This window comes from Schistocerca serialis, chromosome 12 (assembly GCF_023864345.2).
Source record: "Schistocerca serialis cubense isolate TAMUIC-IGC-003099 chromosome 12, iqSchSeri2.2, whole genome shotgun sequence".
Classification (NCBI taxonomy): Eukaryota; Metazoa; Arthropoda; class Insecta; order Orthoptera; family Acrididae; genus Schistocerca; species Schistocerca serialis.
In genome coordinates this window covers 36,552,203-36,576,266 of record NC_064649.1, presented here as the reverse complement: position 1 = coordinate 36,576,266, position 24,064 = coordinate 36,552,203, and the positions used below count along the sequence as shown (strand labels likewise).

The window sequence follows — 24,064 nt, the reverse complement described above, 5'->3', positions numbered from 1 at the left end:
GTCCATGCCCGAGAAAGAACTCGAACCTCCGCCGGGACCACCGCCTGATGCAAATCCTACGAAACCCATCTGGGTCGCTATCGGGCGCCATCACCGGGAACGCAAATCAGCGGCCTGTTAGAATTACATGACCTGTGCGTAGATCTTTAACGCCACATACCTCCACAAACCTACCAACAAACTGTCGGATCCCTCATACACAGAGACAGTGATGTATTTCGTTCCAAAGACGGACAGACAAGCTATTAAGCAGATGGTCATAATGTTTTGGCTCATTAGTGTATGATATTTTACATAACAAAAACATGTATTTTCAAATCTATTTACATTAGACACCCAGTATGTTCTGCAATATGAATCTTACGGATATTATGTCTATTGTTATTGATTCATAGCCCTAAGAGCATCTATGTTGTCAAAGAGTGTGGTGAAGGACTATGAACTCCTGTCTATAATTAAGCGGAGAAAATAGGGATGTTTCTGATGACTTTCGAAGGAAACTGATGTCACGCCTTGTCATTGGTGCCAAGAAATAACCTGTCATTCCTTTCACACAATATACGGAATTGTAAATTATGTTCAACATCGGAACCTCTCTCTTCTTGGGCAAAAGACCAGGGTCTCCTCAATTCCTTTTAGACAGAGTCTTTCACACAGTTTTCTGTAGGTAATTTCCTTCGTACTGTCGTGTACAATTTACGTGATAAAACTGCTGATCATCGATTCTATTCAACTTTGGCCTTTTACTGTTTTAGCAGGCACACACACATACACACACACACACACACACACACACACTCACACACACTCACACACTCAAACACTTCATCAATATCCAGTACTCAAACATCACAGTTCATTTGCTTCAGTCACTGTGCACTCCCATGTTTAGAGTTTCTGTGAACGAGTATTTTATATGTATTAATACATCCAGACCATAGTTTGATACAGGGGGGGTTAACGCCACGGTTCTGGCGAAACCCAGCTTCCTGTGTTTGTCCAGTGGAGCACCGTAGATAAAGGCACCAAGATAGAAGCTGAGTTGAATGATTTCTGGAAGACATTCGAGACACTTATGCACTGTTGTTTAGTGAACACAGAACGAGGTTACAGAGTACCGGAGCTGATTTGTCTCTGGGGTCTTCCTAGCAGATGAGACTCAACACATTGTTCAAAACACGACGAAGTACACTGAAGAGCCAAAGAAACTGGTACACCTGCCTAATATCGTGTAGGGCAAGCACGCAGAAGTCCGCAACACAATGTGGCATGACTCGACTAATGTCTGAAGTAATGCTGGAGGGAACTGACTCCAGGAAACATGCAGGGCTGTCCATAAATCCATAAGAGTATGAGGGGGTAGAGATCCCTTCTGAACAGCACGTTGCAAGGCATCCCAGATATGCTGAGTAAAGTTCATGTCTGGGGAGTCTGGTGGCCAGAGGAAGCGTTTAACCTCAGACGAGTGTTGATGGAGCCACTTTGAAGCAATTCCGGACGGGTGGGGTGTCGCATTATCCTGCTGGAATTGCCCAAGTCTCTCGGGACGCACAATGGACGTGAGTGGATGAAGGTGATTAGACCGGATGCTTACGTACGTGTCACCCGTCACAGTCGTATCTAGACGTATCAGGTGTCTCATATCACTCCAACTTCACACGCCCCACACCATTACAGAGCCTCCACCAGTTTGAAAAGTTCCCTGTTGATATGAAAGGCCCATGATTCATGAGGTTGTCTCCATACCCATAGACGTCCATCCACTCGATACAATTTGAAACGAGACTCGTCGGACCAGGCAACATGTTTCCAGTCATCAACAGTCCAATATCGGTGGTAACGGGCCCAGGCGAGGCGTAAAGCTTTGTGTCGTGCTGTCATCAAGGGCACAAGAGTGGACCTTCGGCTCCAAAAGCCCATATCGAAGAAATTTCGTTGAATGGTTCGCACGTTGACACTTGTTGATGGCCCAGCATTGAAATCTGCTGCAATTTAGGAAAGGGTTACACTTTGTCACGTTGAGCGAGTCTCTTCAGTCGTCGTTGGTCCCGATCTTGCAGGATTTTTTCCAGCCGCAGCGATGTCGGAGATTTGATGTATTACTGGATTCCTTATATTCATGGTACACTCGTGAAATGGTCGTACGGGAAAATTTCAATTTCGTCGCTACCTCGGAGATGCTGTGTCCCATCGTTCGTGCGCCGACTATAACACCATGTTGAATCTCTCTTAAATCTCGATAGCTTGGCATTGTAGCAGCAGTAACCGATATAGCAACTGCGCGAGAGACCTGTTGTCTTACATAGGCGCTGCCGACCGCAACGCCGTATTCTACCCGTTTACAAATCTCTGTATTTGAATACGCATGCCTATACCACTTTCTTTGGCGCTTCAGTGTAGATGTAAAGGTAACTTCAATAGTACTCCAGTGGGGTGTTATAGGACGGTTCCTGTCTACAATAATCTGGTGGGTAACGTAGATGCTTGGAGGGCATCGTGGACGGTGTTATTGCCCATACGAAGGCTGTAATACCGGGAGGTTGTGAAATGCTGGAAGATCTGCCAAGGACCGACGTTTGGTTCAGCGACTCGCCTTTGACCCTGGAAGTAAATAAATGTAACGTACTGCGCATAAACAGGAGAGAAGAGCCATTACTCTTAAGCCTCATTTATACGATCGGCTTTGTTCTCTGTCTGCTCGAAACAAGTGAGTCAGCCGCAGCGCCCTCCCCCCGTCAGGCGTTTTACTTCTTTACTGAACCTATTCTAGTCTTGAGTGGACATTTTCGGTGCCAGAACTTCGTGTGTTGTGAGAGCTGTCTGCCTCGTACACTATGTGATCAAAAGTATGCGGACACCGCCAAAAAATTCGTTTTTCATACTTTGTGCATTGTGCTGCCACCTATTGCCAGGTGCTGCATATCAGTGACCTCAGTAGTCATTACGCATCGTGAGAGAGCAGAATGGGACGCTCCGCAGAACTCACGCGGACTTCGAACGTGGTCAGGTGATTGTGTGTCAGTTGCGTCATACGTCTGTACGCGACATTTCCAAACTCCTAAACATTCCTAGGTCCACTGTTCCCGATGTGATAGTGAAGTGGAAACGCGAAGGGACACGTACAGCACAAAAGTGTACAGGCCAAACGTAGTCTGCTGGCTGACAGCGACCGCGACAGTTGAAGAGGGTCGTAATGTGTGATACGCAGACAGCAATCCAGACCAGCACACAGGAATTCCCAACTGTATCAGGATCCACTGCAAGTACTATGACAGTTAGGCGGGAGCTTAAATTGTTCAAATGGCTCTGAGCACTATGGGACTTAACATCTGAGGTCATCAGTCTCCTAGAACTTAGAACTACTTAAACCTAACTAACCTAAGGACATCACACACATCCATGCCCAAGGCAGGATTCGAACCTGCGACCACAGCGGTCGCGCGGTTCCAGACTGTAGAGCCTAGAACCGCTCGGTCACTCCGGTCGGCGGTGGCAACTGTAATACTTGTGTTACTGCGTTAAACTTTTTACCATAATATTGTGCCTCTTAATGAGTAATTTATGAGAGAGCATTCCAAATTTTATTTGAAAATACAATTTTGTCGCCCTTGGAAGTCGTCAGATACGCAATCTGTAAGTGGAACTGCGTTCTGGGATAGTTTAGTAGTATTGACGGTGCGCTGTAGGTGCGGGAAGAGCCCGGGTTTCATTCCTGGTACCTCCTAACAAGGGACTCTCTCCATCGCACCCCGCTCAGATCTAGTGGTAAAATGGCCCAGTGGATAGCTCGGCAAAAATGGAACACAGATCATGCACGGGAAGAGGAAGAAGGCGTACTGATCTGTGAAATAAGAAGCAAAATAGAAACATTGAACAGTCCAAGCTCAAGTTGGGCGACATCGAGGGGATTGCAACAATCAATCACGTGGTCGTGTGGTCTTAGTGTTGGCCTGCAAGGCAGGAGATGCATGTTCAAATCTCCAATCTGCCCCATTTTTTTCCGCAAAATTATGAATAATGAGAGCCGGCCGGAGTGGCCGTGCGGTTCTAGGCGCTACAGCCTGGAGCCGAGCGACCGCTACGGTTGCAGGTTCGAATCCTGCCTCGGGCATGGATGTGTGTGATGTCCTTAGGTTAGTTAGGTTTAATTAATTCTAAGTTCTAGGTGACTGATGACCTCAGAAGTTAAGTCGCGCAGTGCTCAGAGCCATTTGAACCATGAATAATGAGAGCAGGCGAAATGTCGCATAGGCCTCGCACCGGAATGAAAACAACAAATGATCGGATGCGACTATGTTAGAACAAAACAATTCAAGAGCCAAAATTTCCAAATCGGCACACGTGGTACTTGCGTAGAACAAACAGGAGGTGCGAAGGTCTATAGATCCCTTCCTCACTCCTCGCTGTTGCAAACGGACGTTACACCACGACACACCCGCGAATTTGATACAGCGAACAGACACGTCAATAACCGACCGGACGGACAGTTCATAATTTTGCGAAAAAAAAGGGCACCGGGGAGATTTGAACACGGACCTCCCGCTTCCTAGCACAGCACCGTGACAATATAACCACGACTCTGCAGCTACCAACGATCGCTCTATGTTGCACATCTTAAGCGTGTTTCGAGTTTTCTTCTTTTTTCACAGTTCGGTGTACCCTTCCTCCCGTTTTAATGCTTGATCTGTGTACAGTTTTTGACGGGGTCTTCGGTAGGCCATCTTACCACTAAATGTGAGGGGTGCGATGGATGTCTGGTACGGGCTTCACTCAACCATTTTTAGACCATTATAAAAAAAAAACATAAATGACGAAGAAACAAAGGAAATAAATTAAAACGCATGTCTGAAAGTTGAGACGTCTTGGGACCGAATGCTGGTCCTAGCACGGAAATTTTTCGGTTTGCTTTTAATGTAACCTTCACCTCTCTGCGATGCGAATAGTTGCCTGAAACGACTGGTGTTTTGGATTCCACGTTAATATGGTTCAAATGGATCTAAGCACTAAGGGACTTAACATATGAGGTCATCAGTCCCCTAGACTTAGAGCTACTTAAACCTAACTAACCTAAAGACATCAGACACATCCATACCCGAGGCAGGATTCGAACCTGCGACCGCAGCAACAGCGCGGCTCCGGACTGAAGCGCCTAGAACCGCTTGGTCACATTAAACTGTAAGTCCCCTTTCTCAGGTTGAGTAACAGGGGTAGGTTAGGGACACGAAAGTTGTGTAAGTAGGCTGTTTAGGTTTTTGTGTTGGTAACGCCACGTAGCGCTCTGTATGAAAATCACTGACTGCTGTGTGCAGTCTATGTCTGGTTGGCACTGTTGAAATATTCACTATTGTAGTGTTGGGCAGTTGGATGTGAACAGCGCGTAGCGTTACTCAGTTGGAGGTAAGCTGCCAGCAGTGATGGATGTGGGAAGAGAGATGGCGGAGTTTTGAGAGCGGATGATCTGGACGTGTGTCCATCAGAGACAGTAAATTTGTAAGACTGGATGTCACGAACTGATATACATATATATATATATATTATGACTTTTGAACACTATTAAGGTAAATACATTGTTCTCTATCAAAATCTTTCATTTGCTAACTATGCCTATCAGTAGTTAGTGCCTTCAGTAGTTTGAATCTTTTATTTAGCTGGCAGTATTGGTGCTCGCTGTATTGCAGTAGTTCGAGTAATGAAGATTTTTGCGAGGTAAGTGATTCATGAAAGGTATAGGTTATTGTTAGTCAGGGCCGTTCTTTTGTAGGGATTATTGAAAGTCAGATTGCGTTGCGCTTAAAATATTGTGGTTAGTTTAGTGTTGATCAGAATAAGTAAAGAGAGAAATGTCTGAGTACGTTCAGTTTTGCTCAACTGTTTGAAAATCAAATAACGTAAGGGGTTTACCAGCACGGTAATACATAGATTTTTAAAAGGGGACGTTTCAGTTGCCGAAGTAGGATCGATTACAAAGAACCGCAACAGGCCACTGAGCAGCATGAAATTATTGCCGTTACAGTGTGGAAGCGCTGTTACTAATTTATTTGAGAAGACCGCGCGCAGAATTACGGTTTGCTGGAGGATGGCGTGGGCGGAGGGGGGGGGCGGAGGGGGGGGGGGAGGGGGAAGGACAAGGAGGGGAGGGCGTCTTGGTCCGTTCCTATTTGAGCTAGGAACGTGATGCCAGAAGTTTTTGGTTTAGCTCGTACCGCTGGCCATTTGTACAGTCATTCGAAAATTTGTCTCACAGTAGCTATGTTGCAGTACATTGCGCAAGTTTTGAACGACAAACCGGAATTGGCGCACGGGAAAATTGTGCGAATCGATTAATTCCTTTTGCAAAACGAGTTCATTGTGTGGAAATTAACGCTCAGCTAAAGGCACCATTTTTATGTGCACCGTTCGGATTTTACGTGCAAAGAACACGATTTTCCGGAACATCTTTCAAGCGTGCCACTTGCATACTTTAAAATTTACAAATCAGTTGAAACTTTGCACTAAAGTAGACAAATGGATAAAGTCAAAATGAAATTTTTGCTATCCAACAATCTTAATCCGTTGACAAGATGAGACGGTTTAAAGTCGAGGTAAATGTAGCACGTGAAATTCATTCTTACATGAACAGAATCCGCGGAAACGGTTTAAAGTGATTCAGATAAATAAAAAATGCATTCTTACGACAAAACTGAAAAGTCGCTTTCAAAAATCTAGCTTCATTCTCAAATGTTACTGTATCTCGTTGCTACCTATCAGAACCCCTCGGAGAGCATTAAAGATAAACACCAGTCCTAATTGTTCAATTGTAAAGTGACCTGTTTCCAAATTACATACAAAAATAACCACTATTTCAGTATACATATAATTCGAAAATGATGCTTTGCTGATTAACATTGTTCTTATGTGAGAAACACAATATAAATGTGAAATTAATACTGTAACTAATCGAAAGAAATGTAGCACATGGTCAGGATGTACCAGTAAACCTATCAGTATAAAATTACTACAGCAAATTAAATAGAACATATAAATAAAGCATGTTAACTGAATCTCCGATATATGTTAGCACTAAAATTGAGGCACTAGTTGATCTGTTATAAACAAATTTAGAAATGTAATTGTTACCTGTAACATAATTAGTCAGAAAATGTTATATTAACTCGTGACTAAGTTGAAAATAGGTGCACCTTGTTCAGCACTGACATTGTAAATTTTTAGCAATGTGTAGCTCATATTCGGTTTAACTTTTAATTGTGATTTTACATAAAATTGTAATTTTCATTGTAGGTAATTGTTAACAAAAGTGTAAATAGAGGTCACGCAGGCGCCCTGGGGCACTCGTTTTTTGGCTGGGGTTGCGAGCACATGTATTGTGGGCACACTCGTTTGTTGATTGTTGTGAACTCCGTGTCTCGTTTGATGTCAACTTTGGGTACATGTGACGTAACCGGTACAGTTCACCAGGTATGGACACCAGAGTCCTGGAAATATATTGGTATTAAAACTGCACTGTACTTTGGAATTTATTTGGGAGTCTTCCGCAATCCTTTTCATAGGCTGCACTGCGACGAGACATGAATCCAGGAATTTTAGAAAACCCCAAGAACTAAACAACTCTCAATGTTGGTAGAATTGACGTGAAAACAACAGCGACTGGGCATTTCACTCAAAACATTTGCAACGCGGAGGTGGGAAAATATAAACATTTCAATTCGGATTTTACGTGCAAAAGACAAGTTTTCTGTTAGTTTCTTTATCGCGCCACTCCTCTGCTTCAAACTTGTCCGAATTGGTTCAGATTTTTAAGAAGGTAGAGAAATACACGTAATTAATGGTCGTCCTGATCTCTATCCGTTGCCACGATATAAGGAACTTGGTTCGAAAGACGATAAAACAAAATACTTATGCCGGATCGGTCGTCGTCCGAGTCAACAAAAATATACATAGTTTGCCAAGCTGTGGCGGTCTAATGTCACAATTATGGTAGAGTAAAAGTTGGCAAACAGGATGAAAGATGCTCCTATTATTGTACAAAGAAGGCGAATATGCTCTGCGCAGACTTAGTGATGCAAAACAAGGGAATTGTCTTTTCGATTTATCTAGCAGCTTCGAAGACATTTATATCATAAGCTCTTGACATGATAGCACATTTTTGTGAGTTGAGCCTACTTCCCCAGCGTAGTGAACTCTCTTAGCTCCAAGGTGTTGGCACACCTGCATCTTGCAATTAACAGGCTGAAGTCGCAGATGCAGTGCTCAAAATATACAAGCTTCCCTAGTCATAGCACCCAACATATAATATCATACGGCTCGAGAGCAGATGTACAAAAGCTAAAAGGTTTCCCTGGGGGGATAAAATCTCTGGGGGTGGATTTGGTACCGTGTTAATCTACTTGACACGATGCATTATACACTTAAGAGTCAAGGAAACAGCCGGCCGGTGTGGCCGTGCGGTTCTAGGCGCTTCAGTCTGGAACCGCGTGACCGCTACGGTCGCAGGTTCGAATCCTGCCTCGGGCATGGATGTTTGTGATGTTCTTAGTTTAGTTAAGTTAAAGTAGTTCTGAGTTCTAGGAGACTGATGACCACAGATGTTAAGTCCCATAGTGCTCAGAGCCATTTGAACCATTTTTTTTGTCAACAAAACTGGTATAGGCAATGCGTATTCAAATACAGACATATGTAAACAGGCAGAATACGGCGCTTGGGTTGCAGCCCACAGGTGTCTGGCGCATTTGTTGGGTCGCTTACTGCTGCTACAGTGGCAGGTTATCAAGATTTAAGTGAGTTTGAACGTGGTGTTACAGTCGGAGCACGAGCAGTGGGTCACCTTTGCCTTTCGCGGGCAAGTGCTCTACCATCTTAAGCTACCCAAGCACGACTCACGCCCCGTCCTCACAGCTTTACTTCCGCCAGTACCCCGTCTCCTACCTTCGAAATTTCACAGAAGCTTTCTTGCAAGAAAGGATATTGTGGAGACATACTTCTGTGGCCGCAGTGCAGGGTCGCACAGAAAGCAAGATTCCCTTTCAGCACTCAACACTCAACGCTATGATAGTGCGCAGTGCGCAGTAATGCATGCGTTTTGTGGAGCGTCAAACCACTCGAGTCTTTTCTGTTTCGCTTTGCTGCCCTCTGTAAGGGTCTTGGAAATCAGTACTTAGTCCTGGAACCTTGCGAATTGCACATTGTACTCAGATGCGCATGTTGATCTGACAGATGTGCAGACCTTTACCTTAACTCTTGTCTCGCACCTTGTACTTCAAATGCACATACGCGTAGGCGGCGTCGAGGTCCCTCTATCTCTGCAACAGCGTCTAGGATTAAGAGACTCCTTTATCACTCTGGGACGCCCACCTGCGCTCAGCAAGCAAGCAGACTTCGGCGAACATACGAGGTGCAGCTATTAAATAACAGGACTGATGCTGTTATGGACTAACAGTAAATACACATGCGCCAAAGATGAACCACCAATAACCGTTAAGGGTGAAGACTTCCCAGTCGAATGTGGCATCTTTGGTGTCTGTACACATAATCAGTGTGACCGTGGCCTTCGTTTATGTAAGATCTCTTATTTTACTTTGCCGGAAAAATGATGAGTGTACTAACAGAGCAACAGACGGTCGTGAAGTTTCAAAAGAAAATTCGAAAAACTCCTATTCAGACTTATCATTTCCTAAAAGATGTGTATGGCGAAGACTGCTTATCACGTACGCGAGTTTTTAATTGGGTCAAACATTTACAAGATGACGGAGATTAGATTAGATTAGTTATTCATTCCATAGACCCATAAAAGAGGGAATCCTCCTGGGTGTGGAACAGGTCAGACAAACACATTACAAAAATGTAATTAGAAAAACTTGAGTTTCATTAATTTTAATGATCCTCAGTCAATAAACAGTAAAATTATGTACAGTCAATAAACATCAAAATTATGTACATGAATTAAATTTAAACTTCTAATATTTGCAGGTTTAATACTTACATCTGCTTTCATTAAATCCATCATTCAGACATTTGCTAGTTTCTTGGCTATTACAACCAAGTATTGTCAAAAATTAAAGTAAATTACTCATTTCAGTGATCCTCAGTTAAGAACAGTCAGATTATGTACAAGATTTAAAATTAAACTTCCACTATTTACAGACTTAAGACTTACATCTGCTTTCCAAACATCTATCATTCACACAGTAGGTAGTTACTTGGCTGTTACAACCAAGTATTGTCAAAAATTAAAGTATAATAAATTTTCATTAAAATGGTCTACTGCTCTTGTTGAGAAACTCATGGATGGATTAGAAGGTGTTGGCCACCAAAAATTGTTTTAAATTGTGCCTTGTCTGAAACTAAACTCTTAATAGTTGCAGGTAACTTATTGAAAATATGCGTTGCTGAATACTGGACTCCTTTCTGGGCAAGAGTAAGTGATTTTCAATCATTATGTATATTGTTCTTATTCCTAGTATTGATACTGTGTACTAAGCAGTTAGTTGGAAAATGAGATGTATTATTTACAACAAACTTCATTAAGGAATAAATACACAGAGAAGCAGTGGTTAACATGCTCAATTCTTTGAATAGGTTTCAGCATGATGTTCTTGGATTTACACTACTCATTACTCTTATTATACGCTTCTGTACTCTAAACATTTTTTCTCTGTTTATGGAGTTACCCCAAAAATATGATACCATATGACATAATAGAGTGAAAATAAGCAAACTATGCCAGTTTTTTTAAATATTTATATCTCCTATGTCTGACATCATTCACATTACAAACACAGACTTGTTTAGGCGCCTTAGCAGTTCGTTAGTATGTTGCTCCCAACTGAATTTATTATCAAGTTGTAATCAAATGGCTCTGAGCACTATGGGACTTAACATTTATGGTCATCAAATGGTTCAAATGGCTCTGAGCACTATAGGACTCAACTGCTGTGGTCATCAGTCCCCTAGAACTTAGAACTACTTAAACCTAACTAACCTAAGGACATCACACACATCCATGGCTGAGGCAGGATTCGAACCTGCGACCGTAGCAGTCGCACGGTTCCGGACTGCGCGCCTAGAACCGCGAGACCACCGCGGCCGGCAATGGTCATCAGTCCCCTAGAACTTAGAACTACTTAAACCCAACTAACCTAAGGGCATCACACAACACCCAGTCATCACGAGGCAGAGAAAATCCCTGACCCCGCCGGGAATCGAACCCGGGAGGTTGTAATCCCAAGAATTTTACATTCTCAACGTCTCCTATTTCCATGTCGTCATATTTTATACACACACCAGAAGGAAATCTCTAGGAAGTTCTGAACTGCATATAGTGGGTCTTTTCAAAGTTTAATGACAGTGAATTGGCTATGAACCACTTATTAATGTCAGTAAAAATTTGATTAGCTGCCCTTTCAAAATTTATATTTGATTTACTATATCGTTGAAGACGATTCACGCCCGGGACGCCTTTCAACATCAAAAAACGGGTGAAAATATCGAAAAAGTAGGTAATATGATTCGATCTGACCGTTGGTTGAGTATTCGATCGATTGCTGAAGCTGCAGGAACCGACAAAGAAGGTGTAAGGCAAATTTTACACAACCAGTTTAACACGTGAAAAGTGTGTGCGAAACTGGTGCTTAAATTTCTCACGATCCAACAAAAGAAGCACATGAAAATATTTGTACTGACGTTTTGAATATAATTGAAAATGGTTCTAACCTCTTGAAAAGAGTCATAACATGTGACGAATCTTGATTTTTCAGTTATGATCCAGAAACTAAGCGCCAGTCAATGCACTGGAAGGACTCGACTTCACCGAGAGTGGAAGAAACTTCAATAAGCAAATCAAGATTCAAATCGATAATGATTGTTTTTTCCGACATTCATGGAATTGTGTGTCTTCACTGGGTTCCTGAAGGTCAAACTATTACTCAATATTACTACCTTGAGGTTCTTGCTCAACTTCTGAGAAAAATGAGAAAAAAAGACCCGAATTGTAAAAGAACTAGTCGGAGTTCCGCAACAAAACAACGCATTGGCTCATACCGCATTGTCAGTTAAGAGGTTTCTGGCGAAGTACATCAGTGTTAGGTTACCCACCTTATTCGCCTGACGTAGCACCCATGACGTTTATCTATTCCCCGGTGTCAGATCCGCATTAAAAGGAACAAGATTTCAGTCAGCTGAGGCAGTGAAAGAAAAAGCGGCATGCGTCATCAAAGAAGTCATAGATGAAGACTTTCAGTGCTATTTCTGCCAATAGAAAACTAGCATGCACCGATGTAAAAATAGAGGAGGGGAGTACATTTGAGAGTGACAATAACCATACCTGTATAATCCACAATTTTGCACATGGCCACAGCAGCAACTGTAAATAAATTTTCAATATATAGAAGCGCCAAAGAAACTGGTATAGATATGCGGATTCAAATACAGACATATGTAGTAAACAGGCAGAATACGGCGCTGCGATCGGCAACGCCTGTATAAGACAGTGTGTGACGCAGTTGTTAGATAGGTTACTGCTGCTGCAGTGGCCAGTTTTAACGTGGTGTTACAGTCGGCGCATGAGCGATGGGACACACCATTTCCGAGGTAGCGATGAAGTGGCGATTTTCCCGTACGACCATTTCACGAGTGTACCGTGAATATCAGGAATCCGGTAAAACATCAAACCTCTGACATCGCTGAGCCCAGGAAAAGATCCGGCAAGAATGGGACAAACTACGACTGAAGAGAATCGTTCAAAGTGACAGAAGTGCAACCCTTCTGAAAATTGCTGCAGATTGCAATGCTGGGCTATTAACAAGTGTCAGTATGCGAACCGTTTAACGAAACACCACTGACATGGGCTTTAGGAGCCGAAGGCCCACTCGTGTACCCATGATGACTGCACGACACAAAGCTTTACGCCTCGCCTGGGTCCGCCAACACCGACATTGGACTGTTGATGGTTGGAAACATGTTGCCTGGTCGGACGAGCCTCGTTTCAAATTGTATCGAGCGAATGGCGTGTATGGGTACGGAGACAACCTCATGAATCCGTGGACCCTGCATGTCTGCAGGAGACAGTTCAGGTTGGTGGAGGCTCTGTAATGGTGCGAGGCGCGAGCAGTTGGTGTGATATGGAACCCATGATACGTTTAGATACGACTCCGGCAGGTGCCACATACTCGACCGTATATACCTCACCCGTTCCCTCGCTGCCGACACTGGACATGCCGAAGTATGGCCTCTGGCTTTCTCTGACCACGACGCCTACACCTGTGATGTCGTCCTCGCCTGCCAGTAAGTGTGGCACAGCCGCGGTCTGTAGAAATTAAACGTTTCCCACCTGACTGTCCCCGATTGCCGACGGATCGCTGAGGAAGCGTGAGCCCTGTGTCGTCACCGTCGCCCCGCATACACATCCACCTTATCCTGGTGATTTGTTTTACAACAGAGACAGATATTTACACAAATTTTGAAGCGGTTTGTATTTCAGACAAATAGGCAAATCAAAACATGTCTAAGACAAATGGTAAAAGATAAAATATCAAACTAAAAAGATTAAACTTACGCATAAAATAGTTACAAAATACGTTGTTTTATTTGACACTATATGTACGTCACACATCAAACAGAAGGTATGTGGTACATTTGTTCTAGTGAAAAATATATAAGAAAAATTAGGCTAGTAGCTCATCAAAAATGATAAAAACAATTGTCTATTACTTGTCCATTGATTACGTTATCAGGGTTAGTACGACAACGAGCACAAATTTTAAGGTCCTCTAACATTGCTAAAAACCATTCAATAGTCAACATCGCATAAAATGGTTCATATGGCTCTGAGCACTATGGGACTTAACTTCTGAGGTCATCAGTCCCCTAGAACTTAGACCTACTTAAACCTAACTAACCTAAGGATATCACACACATCCATGCCCGAGGCAGGAATCGAACCTGTGACCGTAGCAGTCGCGCGGTTCCACACTGAAGCGCCTAGAACCGCTTGGCCACTTCGGCCGGCCATCGCATAAAATATTTCTTTATAATCAAATAAAGAAACGATCTTGGCTGTTGAATGGTTTACAACAGATCGCCCTTCAGAACTCTAACATAAGAAAATTCAGTTTTGTAAAATGTCCAAAGCCTGCGTTTGGGTTCCAAATGTAAAATGTTTAATCTGTTCTCATTATGACGTAACTGGCGGCCAAACCCTGCGTTTGAGTACCAAATGTAGAATGTTTAAATTGTTCTCATTAGGACGTAACTGCCGGTCATTTTCCCTCAAATGACAGAACAGAGCACTGTCATTACTTGCATAATTGTCCTAAAATTACTATATAAATTTCTGTAATAAATGGCCTGTATAAATCCTTCAAATTCTGAAGGTGGCAGGGGTAAAGTACAGGGAGCGAAAGGCCATTTACAATTTGTACAGAAACCAGATGGCAGTTATAAGAGTCGAGGGGCATGAAAGGGAAGCAGTGGTTGGGAAGGGAGTGACACAGGGTTGTAGCCTCTCCCCAATGTTATCAATATGTATATTGAACAAGCAGTAAAGAAAACAAAAGAAAAATCGGAGTAGGAATTAAAATCGAAGGAGAGAAATAAAAACTTTGAGGTTCGCCGATGAGAATGTAATTCTGTCAGAGACAGCAAAGGATCTGGAAGAGCAGCTGAACGGAACGGACAGTGTCTTGAAAGGAGGATATAAGATGTATATCAACAAAAGCAAAACGAGGATAATGGAATGCAGTCTAATTAAGTCGGGTGATGCCGAGGGAATTAGATTAGGAAATGAGGCACTTAAAGTAGTAAAGGAGTTTTGCTATTTGGGGAGCAAAATAACTCATGATGGTCGAAGTAGAGAGGATATAAAATGTATAATGGCAATGGCAAGGAAAGCGTTTCTGAAGAAGAGAAATTTGTTAACATCGATTATAGATTTAAGTGTCAGGAAGTCGTTTCTGAAAGTATTTGTATGGAGTGTAGCCATGTATGGAAGTGAAACTTGGACGATAAATAGATTGGACAAGAAGAGAATAGAAGCTTTTGAAATGTGGTGCTACAGAAGAAGATAAGATGGGTAGATCACATAACTAATGAAGAAGTACTCAATAGAATTGGGGAGAAGAGAAATTTGTGGCACAACTTGACTAGAAGAAGGGATCGATTGGTAGGACATATTATGAGGCATCAGGGGATCACCAATTTAGTATTGGAGGGCAGCGCGGAGGGTAAATTTGGTAGGGGGAGACCAAGAGATGAATACACTAAACAGATTCAGAAGGATGTAGGTTGCAGTAGGTACTGGGAGATGAAGAAACCTGCACAGGATAGAGTAGCATGGAGAGCTGCATCAAACCAGTCTCAGGACTGAAGACCACAACAACAACAACAAGTATTGTGATAAGACCTATATCTAATCCCACTGACGCCTACATGACTGATTTTATATAATTTTTCATCCAAACTATGGCGCAGAAAAAAATCCAAGTTGTTTCTTTGTATGAAGTCAATGGCCTTCTCGTCAGATCACCAAAGTTAATCGATGTCGGACTTGGCTATCACTTGAATGGGTCACCATCCGGGTCTGCAGAATGCTATTGGCAAGTGCAGTGCACTCAGCCTTTTGGAGGTCTATTGAAAAGCTACTTGATTGAGTAGTAGCGACAGCGGTCACGAAAACTGACAATGGCTGGGAGAGTGGTGCGTTGACCACATGCTCCTCAATATCCGCGTCCGGTGAGGCTTACGGACTGAGGAAGACACGGTGGCCGGTCGGTACCGTTGGCCCTTTACAGCCTGTTAGGACGGTTTTCGTTTGTTCTTTGCATCGAACCCAACCTGCACTTAACCTCCATAAAGACGTTAGCAATTTTGTCGCACCAGGGACCAAAACACGACATGGAAAAGTGGGCGACCTTCTCCTTAAACGAAATTATGTCCTCTCTACATTTTAAAAAATCTTTTCACCCAAATCTCGAAGTATTTTTTCTGCAAACCCGTTTGCAAAGCCAACCTGTTCTATCGTATTAATTTTTTTGTTATCTGTAGCACTGTCCAGTCCTAACTACGCCACCCGATAGAACACTGAAGTACAATGCGCACGTTTATGTGGAGTTGGGTGACAGGTGTCAGCCGGAATGATGAGATCGGTTGTAGCTGACTTCCGATAAATGCCTGTACTCAGTTTTGAAATTTGCAGATCTAGGAAGTTTAACGAACCCTGATTTTCAAATGGCTCTGAGCACTATGGGACTTAACATCTGAGGTCATCAGTCCCATAGAACTTAGAACTACTTAAACCTAACTAACCTAAGGATATCACACACATTCATGCCCGAGGCAGGAGTCGAACCTGCGACCGCAGTGGTCGCGCGGTTCCAGACTGAAACGCCTAGTACCGCTCGGCCACAGCGGCCGGCCCTGGTTTTGAAATTCTACCGTAAAGTCGATTCTTTTTAATGCATATCTGTGTGATGTTGACAGCCGTTATTTTCATTCAGCAACTAGGTGTCGGTATATCTTATCGGCATTTCTGTCCTTACGTGATTGTGGTACACACATCAAAATAAGTTTTGAATCACCTCGGTTGCGAGAGTTACGGAGCCAGCACAGAAAATCGGAATAGAGATCAACATAACCATCATTTCCGTCCTTTTTATAGCTCGTGAAAACCACACATTGCATGTTGTACCACCATACAGCGAGACCTTCGGAGGTGGTGGTCCAGATTGCTGTACACACCGGTACCTCTGATGCCCAGCAGCACGTCCTCTTGTATTGATGCTTGCCTGTATTCGTGGTAGCATCCTGTTCACAAGTTCGTCAAGGCGCTGTTGGTGCAGATTCTCCAACTACTCAACGGTGATTCGGCATACATCCCTCAGAGTGGTTGGTGGCTCACGTCGTCCGTAAATAGTCCTTTTCAATCCATCCCAGGCATGTTCGATAGGATTCATGTCTAGAGAACATGCTGGCCACTCTAGTCGAGTGATGTCGTTGTTCTGAAGGAAATAATTCACAAGATGTGCACGATGGGGGCGCGAATTGTCGTTCGTGAAGTCGAATACCTCGCTAATATGCTGCCGGTATGCTTGCACTATCGGTCGGAGGATGGCATTCACGTATCGTACAGCCGTTACAGCGCCTTCCATGATCACCAGCGGCGTACGTCGGCCCCACATAATGCCACCCCAAAACAGCAGTGAACCGCCACCTTGCTGCACTCGCTGGACAGTGTGTCTAAGGCGTTCAGCCTGACCGGATTGACTCCAAAGACGTCTCTGACTATTGTCTGGTTGAATGCACATGCGACACTCATCGGCGAAGAGAACGTGATGCCAATCCTGAGCGGTCCATTCGGCATGTTGTTGGACCCATCTGTACCGCGCTGCATGGTGTCGTGGTTGCAAAGATGGACCTCGCCATGGACGTCGGCTCTGAGCACTATGGGACTTAACATCTGAGGTCATCAGTCCCCTAGAACTTAGAACTACTTAAACCCAAGTAACCTAAGGATGTCACAAACATCCATGCCCGAGGCAGGATTCGAACCTGCGATCGTAGCGGTCGCGTGGTTCCAGACTGAAGCACCTAGAACCGCTCGGCCACTCCGGCCGGCCTCGGGAGTGAAGTTGCGCATCATGCAACCTATTGCGCACAGTTTGAATCGTAACACGACGTTCTGTGGCTGCACGAAAAGCATTATTCAACATGGTGGCGTTGCTGTCAGGGTTCCTCCGAGCCATAATCCGTATATAGTGGTAATCCACTGCAGTAGTATCCCTTGGGCGGCCTGAGTGAGGCATGTCATCGACAGTTCCTGTCTCTCTGTATCTCCTCCATGTCCGAACAACATCGCTTTGGTTCACTCCGAGACGCCAGACGCCTGGACACTTCCCTTGGTGAGAGTCCTTCCTGGCACAAAGTAACAATGCGGACGCGATCAAACCGCGGTATTGACCGTCTAGGCATGGTTGAACTACAGACAGCACGACCCTTGTACCTCCTTCCTGGTGAAACGACTGGAACTGATCGGCTGTCGGACCCCCTACGTCTAATAGGCGCTGCTCATGCATGGTCGTTTACATCTTTGCGCGGGTTTAGTGACATCTCTGAGCAGTCAAAGGGACTGTATCTGTGGTAGAATATCCACAGTCAACGTCTATCTTCAGAAGTTCCGGGAACCGGGGTGATGCAAAACTTTTTTTGATGTGTGTATTTCGTCTTGTAAGTCGAAAGACCTCTTTGTCACGGGTTTGTACTCATATTGCAGTATGGTACACATTTCTGTAAATTCTTTTTCATCAATTTTGGTTCAAGCTATGCGTGTATTCACATTTGTAATGAAACTTCCTGGCAAATTAAAACTGTGTGTCGCACCGAGACTCGAACTCGGGACCTTTGCCTTTCGCGGGCAAGTGCCCTGGTAGAGTCTCGGTCCGGCACACAGTTTTAATCTGCCAGGAAGTTTCATATCAGCGCACACTCCGCTGCAGAGTGAAAATCTCATTCTGGCACATTTGTAATGTACAAATGTGTTGTTAATTTAGCACGCCATCTGATGCATTATGAAAATAAAGGACTTCCATTAACATCTAATGACTGATTCCGTGACCTATCGGCCTTTTTAGATTCATAATAAAAATATATACTACTCAATGGTCTGAAGATGACCACAGTAGTGGTCGAAACCGGTCACCTTGATAAATAAATTGTGATCAAGACTGTTTTTAATAGTATATATTTGTAAGACATTGATCACTGCCTTTCCCGTAATGTATACAAAAGTAATTCATAATAAAAATGATTAAAAATTGTCGCACGCTCCACTCACGACTTTCAGTAGTACTTCCAATATGCTTTTGACTTATCGGTGTGTTCCTTGTTTACAGGAAAACAGTGAAATTAGTGATCGGACAAGTGTGTATTCCGCGTGGCCGCGTGTTTCCCGGTAGCGAGCAGCGACCAGACGTATCAGCGCTACGTAATTACGTAACGCGCGCAGGCGGAAACGTTGAAGAGGCCGACCGTGATGCAAGGCAGATGCGGACAGAGTTGTTTGCCATTCGGCGCCCAGCTGCAGCCGTACCCTAATAACATGACACGCCGTGTTTGTGCGCCAGGGGCAGAGGGAACGAATCAGTTGGAATTCGCCTTTATAGACTTTTTAAAGGTTTGCAACTCAACAAAATATGTACACGATGATTCAGCTGCCCCTACCGATGTCGTTTTATGCAACCCGCTATGTTAATTTTGACCTTCAAATATCACACGGAAGTGTCCCATATTCTCTCGCTGGATATGCGGAAACTGTCAGCCCCACAACAAAAATGAACTGGACCTTTTTTGGGGAAATTTAATGTAGTTACATTTTGTACTGGATATGCTTTCGTAGAGGCCGTAGTTTTCGAGTACTAAAAAAAATTTAAAAAAAACATACAAAAGTAACATTCAAATGCACAGCCATTCCTACACTCATCCCTCAGCGGTTAGGATTTCTATAAAGGGCGTTCAAAAAGAAACGAGCTGCAGGCATAATCCTCTCTCTCTCTCTATTCGTTTAGTCGGCTCCGACTCTTCGTGACCCCATGAACCAAATCACACCACTTTTTCCTGTCTTGCACTTTCTCCCGTAGACCTTCCAGGTTGTAACACATTGCTCTTGTGATGCCATCGATCCATCTCATCCTCTGACGTCTTCTTCTAGTTCCTTCAATCTTCCCCAGCATTAATGTTTTTTCCAGCGAGGCATGCCTTCGCATTGTGTGTCCAAAGTAGGTCAGCTTTTGTTTTAACATTAGACCTTCCAGGGAGAAATCTGGTTTTATTTGATATAATATTGATCTGTTGGTTCTCTTTGCGGTCGATGGAACTCTAAGAAGTTTCCTCCAACACCACATTTCGAAGGAGTCAATTCTTCGCCGTTCAGCCTTTCTAATGGTCCAGGTCTCACATCCATACATCACAACTGGAAAGACCATAGCCCTCACAATACGGATCTTTGTTGCTAGTGTTATATCTCTGGACCTTATAACCTTGTCAAGGTTTGACATCGCCTGTACACCGAGCAACAGGCGTCTCCGGATTTCATGGCTGCAGTCGCCATCAGCAGAGATCTGGGAACCGAGATAGCTGAATGTGGCCACTACCTCCATGGTTTCTCCCGCTATATCCCACGAATTGGTAGGTGTAGTTGCCATAATTTTCGTTTCCTTCACGTTCAGCATTAAGACCGGCCTTTTCGCTTTCGTCTTTCACCTTCAGCAAGAGTGTTCTCAATTCTTCTTCACTTTCTGCCAACAGGATCGTATCATCCGCGTACCTGAGGTTGCTTACGTTTATTCCAGCTATTTTAATTCCTGTTTCTCCTTCATCTAGCGTCGCATTCCTCATAACATGTTCTGCGTACAGATTGAATAAGTACGGTGACAGTATGCAGCCTTGCCGGATCCCTTTCTGAATCTTTATCCATTTCCTTGTTCCATTCATAGTTCTCACCGTTGCTTCTTGGTCAAGGTATAAACTCCGTATCAGATGACTGAGGTGCTCTGGTACACGCATGTTTTTCAGTACGTTCCATAATTTGCTGTGGTCGACGCAGTTAAAGGCTTTGGCGTAGTCAATAAAGCAGAGGTACACATCTTTCTGGAATTCTCTTGCTTTTTCCATAATCCACCGAATGTTAGCAATTTGATCTCTAGTTCCTCATCCTTTCCTAAATCCAGCTTGTTCTTTTGGTAGCTCTCGATCTACACTCCTGGAAATTGAAATAAGAACACTGTGAATTCATTGTCCCAGGAAGGGGAAACTTTATTGACACATTCCTGGGGTCAGATACATCACATGATCACACTGACAGAACCACAGGCACATAGACACAGGCAACAGAGCATGCACAATGTCGGCACTAGTACAGTGTATATCCACCTTTTGCAGCAATGCAGGCTGCTATTCTCCCATGGAGACGATCGTAGAGATGCTGGATGTAGTCCTGTGGAACGGCTTGCCATGCCATTTCCACCTGGCGCCTCAGTTGGACCAGCGTTCGTGCTGGACGTGCAGACCGCGTGAGACGACGCTTCATCCAGTCCCAAACATGCTCAATGGGGGACAGATCCGGAGATCTTGCTGGCCAGGGTAGTTGACTTACACCTTCTAGAGCACGTTGGGTGGCACGGGATACATGCGGACGTGCATTGTCCTGTTGGAACAGCAAGTTCCCTTGCCGGTCTAGGAATGGTAGAACGATGGGTTCGATGACGGTTTGGATGTACCGTGCACTATTCAGTGTCCCCTCGACGATCACCAGTGGCGTACGGCCAGCGTAGGAGATCGCTCCCCACACCATGATGCCAGGTGTTGGCCCTGTGTGCCTCGGTCGTATGCAGTCCTGATTGTGGCGCTCACCTGCACGGCGCCAAATACGCATACGACCATCATTGGCACCAAGGCAGAAGCGACTCGCATCGCTGAAGACGACACGTCTCCATTCGTCCCTCCATTCACCCCTGTCGCGACACCACTGGAGGCGGGCTGCACGATGTTGGGGCGTGAGCGGAAGACGGCCTAACGGTGTGCGGGACCGTAGCCCAGCTTCATGGAGACGGTTGCGAATGGTCCTCGCCGATACCCCAGGAGCAACAGTGTCCCTAATTTGCTGGGAAGTGGCGGTGCGGTCCCCTACGGCACTGCGTAGGATCCTACGGTCTTGGCGTGCATCCATGCGTCGCTGCGGTCCGGTCCCAGGTCGACGGGCACGTGCACCTTCCGCCGACCACTGGCGACAACATCGATGTACTGTGGAGACCTCACGCCCCACGTGTTGAGCAATTCGGCGGTACGTCCACCCGGCCTCCCGCATGCCCACTATACGCCCTCGCTCAAAGTCCGTCAACTGCACATACGGTTCACGTCCACGCTGTCGCGGCATGCTACCAGTGTTAAAGACTGCGATGGAGCTCCGTATGCCACGGCAAACTGGCTGACACTGACGGCGGCGGTGCACAAATGCTGCGCAGCTAGCGCCATTCGACGGCCAACACCGCGGTTCCTGGTGTGTCCACTGTGCCGTGCGTGTGATCATTGCTTGTACAGCCCTCTCGCAGTGTCCGGAGCAAGTATGGTGGGTCTGACACACCGGTGTCAATGTGTTCTTTTTTCCATTTCCAGGAGTGTAGATATTGGCGAAGTCTATTTTGCAAGATTTTCAACATAACTTTGCTAGCATGTGAAATAAGTGTGATTGTTCGGCAATCTGAGCATTCTTTAGAACTTCTGTTCTTTGGAATGGGGATGAATACTGATCTTTTCCAGTCTTCTGGCCACTGCTGCATGATCCATATTTTTTGACATATTGAGTGCAGCACTTTCACTGCATCCTTTCCAGTGACTTTAAACAATTCTGCTGGTATTTCTTCATGTCCACTAGTTTTGTTATCAGCCATATTTTTAAGGGCCCACTGGATTTCGCTCTCCAAAATATCTGGCTCTAGTTCTAAATTAACATTAACATCAGCAGTAGGAGCCCTGTCATCATGCAGTTCTTTCTTGTATAGCTCTTCTACGTATTCTGCCCATCTTTCCTTAACATCCTCTGCTTCACTCAGATCTTTCCCGTGTCTTTCTTTTATCATTCCAATTTTTGCCTGGAATTTTCCTTTAATTTCTCTAATTTTCTTATAAAGATCTCTTGTCTTCCCCATTCCGTTACTATTTTCAACTTCCTTGCACTGTTCATTAAAGAATATATTTTTATCTCTTCTAGCTAATTTCTGAAAATCTTTATTTAATTCAAACATTGCTGATCTATCTCCCTTGATTTTTGCTTTCCTTTGTTCTTCTGCAACTTGCAGTGCCTCAACTAATAGCCATCTAGCCTTCTTACTGTTCCTTTTCTTGGGAATGTGTTTCTCTGCGGCCTCCTTGACAGTATTAGCTACTTCTGTCCACATCTCTTGTGAGCTTTTGTCCTCCAGCTCTAATACATTAAATCTGTTTTGCACCTCTACAGTGTAGTCGGAGGGTATAGAGTTAAGGTCGTATCTGCAAGTTGGGATACTTTTTGCTACATTCTGAAGTTTCAGCCGAAATTTTGCAATCAGGAGCTTATGATCTGACCCGCAGTCAGCCCCAGGTCTTGTTGTAGCTGACTGAACCGCGCTCTTCCACCTCTGATTACAAAGTATGTAATGAATTTGGTTCCGGTGTTGGTGGTTGGTAGTTGAAATAGTGTATTAGTAATTATCAATGAATTTTCTTGGCAGAATTCTAGGAGTCTCTGTCCTGCTTCATTTGTTGTACCAAGACCATATATCCCTGTTATACCTTCTACAGCTTGATTTCCCACTTTTGCATTCCAATCTCCAACTATGAAGTCGATATCCTTTTTTGGTGTTGACAGAAGTGATTCTTGTAAACCTCCATAGAACTGGTCAATAATTTCCTTTTCAGCATCAGTTGTTGGCGCATAAACTTGAATTACTGTGATGTTGAGGGGCTGACCTTGAAGTCTGATGGACATCATTCTATCATTTTTATATTTGCATCCCATTACAGCTTTTCTCACTTTATCACTAACTATGAAGGCTACTCCAATACTTCTGTTGTTATCGTGCCCAGAATAATACACCATATGGCCATCTGCAGCAAATTCTCCCATGCCAGTCCACCTCATTTCACTTATTCCCAATGTGTTGATGTTAATTTTCCTCATTTCTCTTTTCGCTATGTCTACTTTTCCTTGATACATGGATCTTACATTCCATGTTCCTATGCAGTGCTTCTCTTTGCACCATCTTACTCTTCGTGAAGCTCCTATCAACCTGGTTCCCCCTGGAGATCCAATCGGGGAACTTGAAACTCCGGAACATTTTGAGATTAGCGAAGCCATGGGGTTTTCTTGGGATAGTTCAGTGCTGGTTTCCCATTGCCTTCGACTGTCCTCCAAGTCCTATCTGCTCACCGACTCAGTTTCCCGCTGGGGTTGGTTACCCAACCTTCCGCTGAGTTGCTCGGCTTAATAGGGGCACCACGTATAAGTAGGAAGTTGGAGAATTGAGGTGACAGAGGCTGTGAGAACTCT

General features: G+C 44.3%; 1 pseudogene; it reads right to left on the bottom strand.

Moving 5' to 3' along the window:
* Positions 1 to 7,059: 7,059 nt before the first annotated feature.
* On the bottom strand, positions 7,060 to 23,779 carry LOC126428400 (craniofacial development protein 2-like; annotated as a pseudogene).
* Between the last annotated feature and the right edge of the window lie 285 nt (positions 23,780 to 24,064).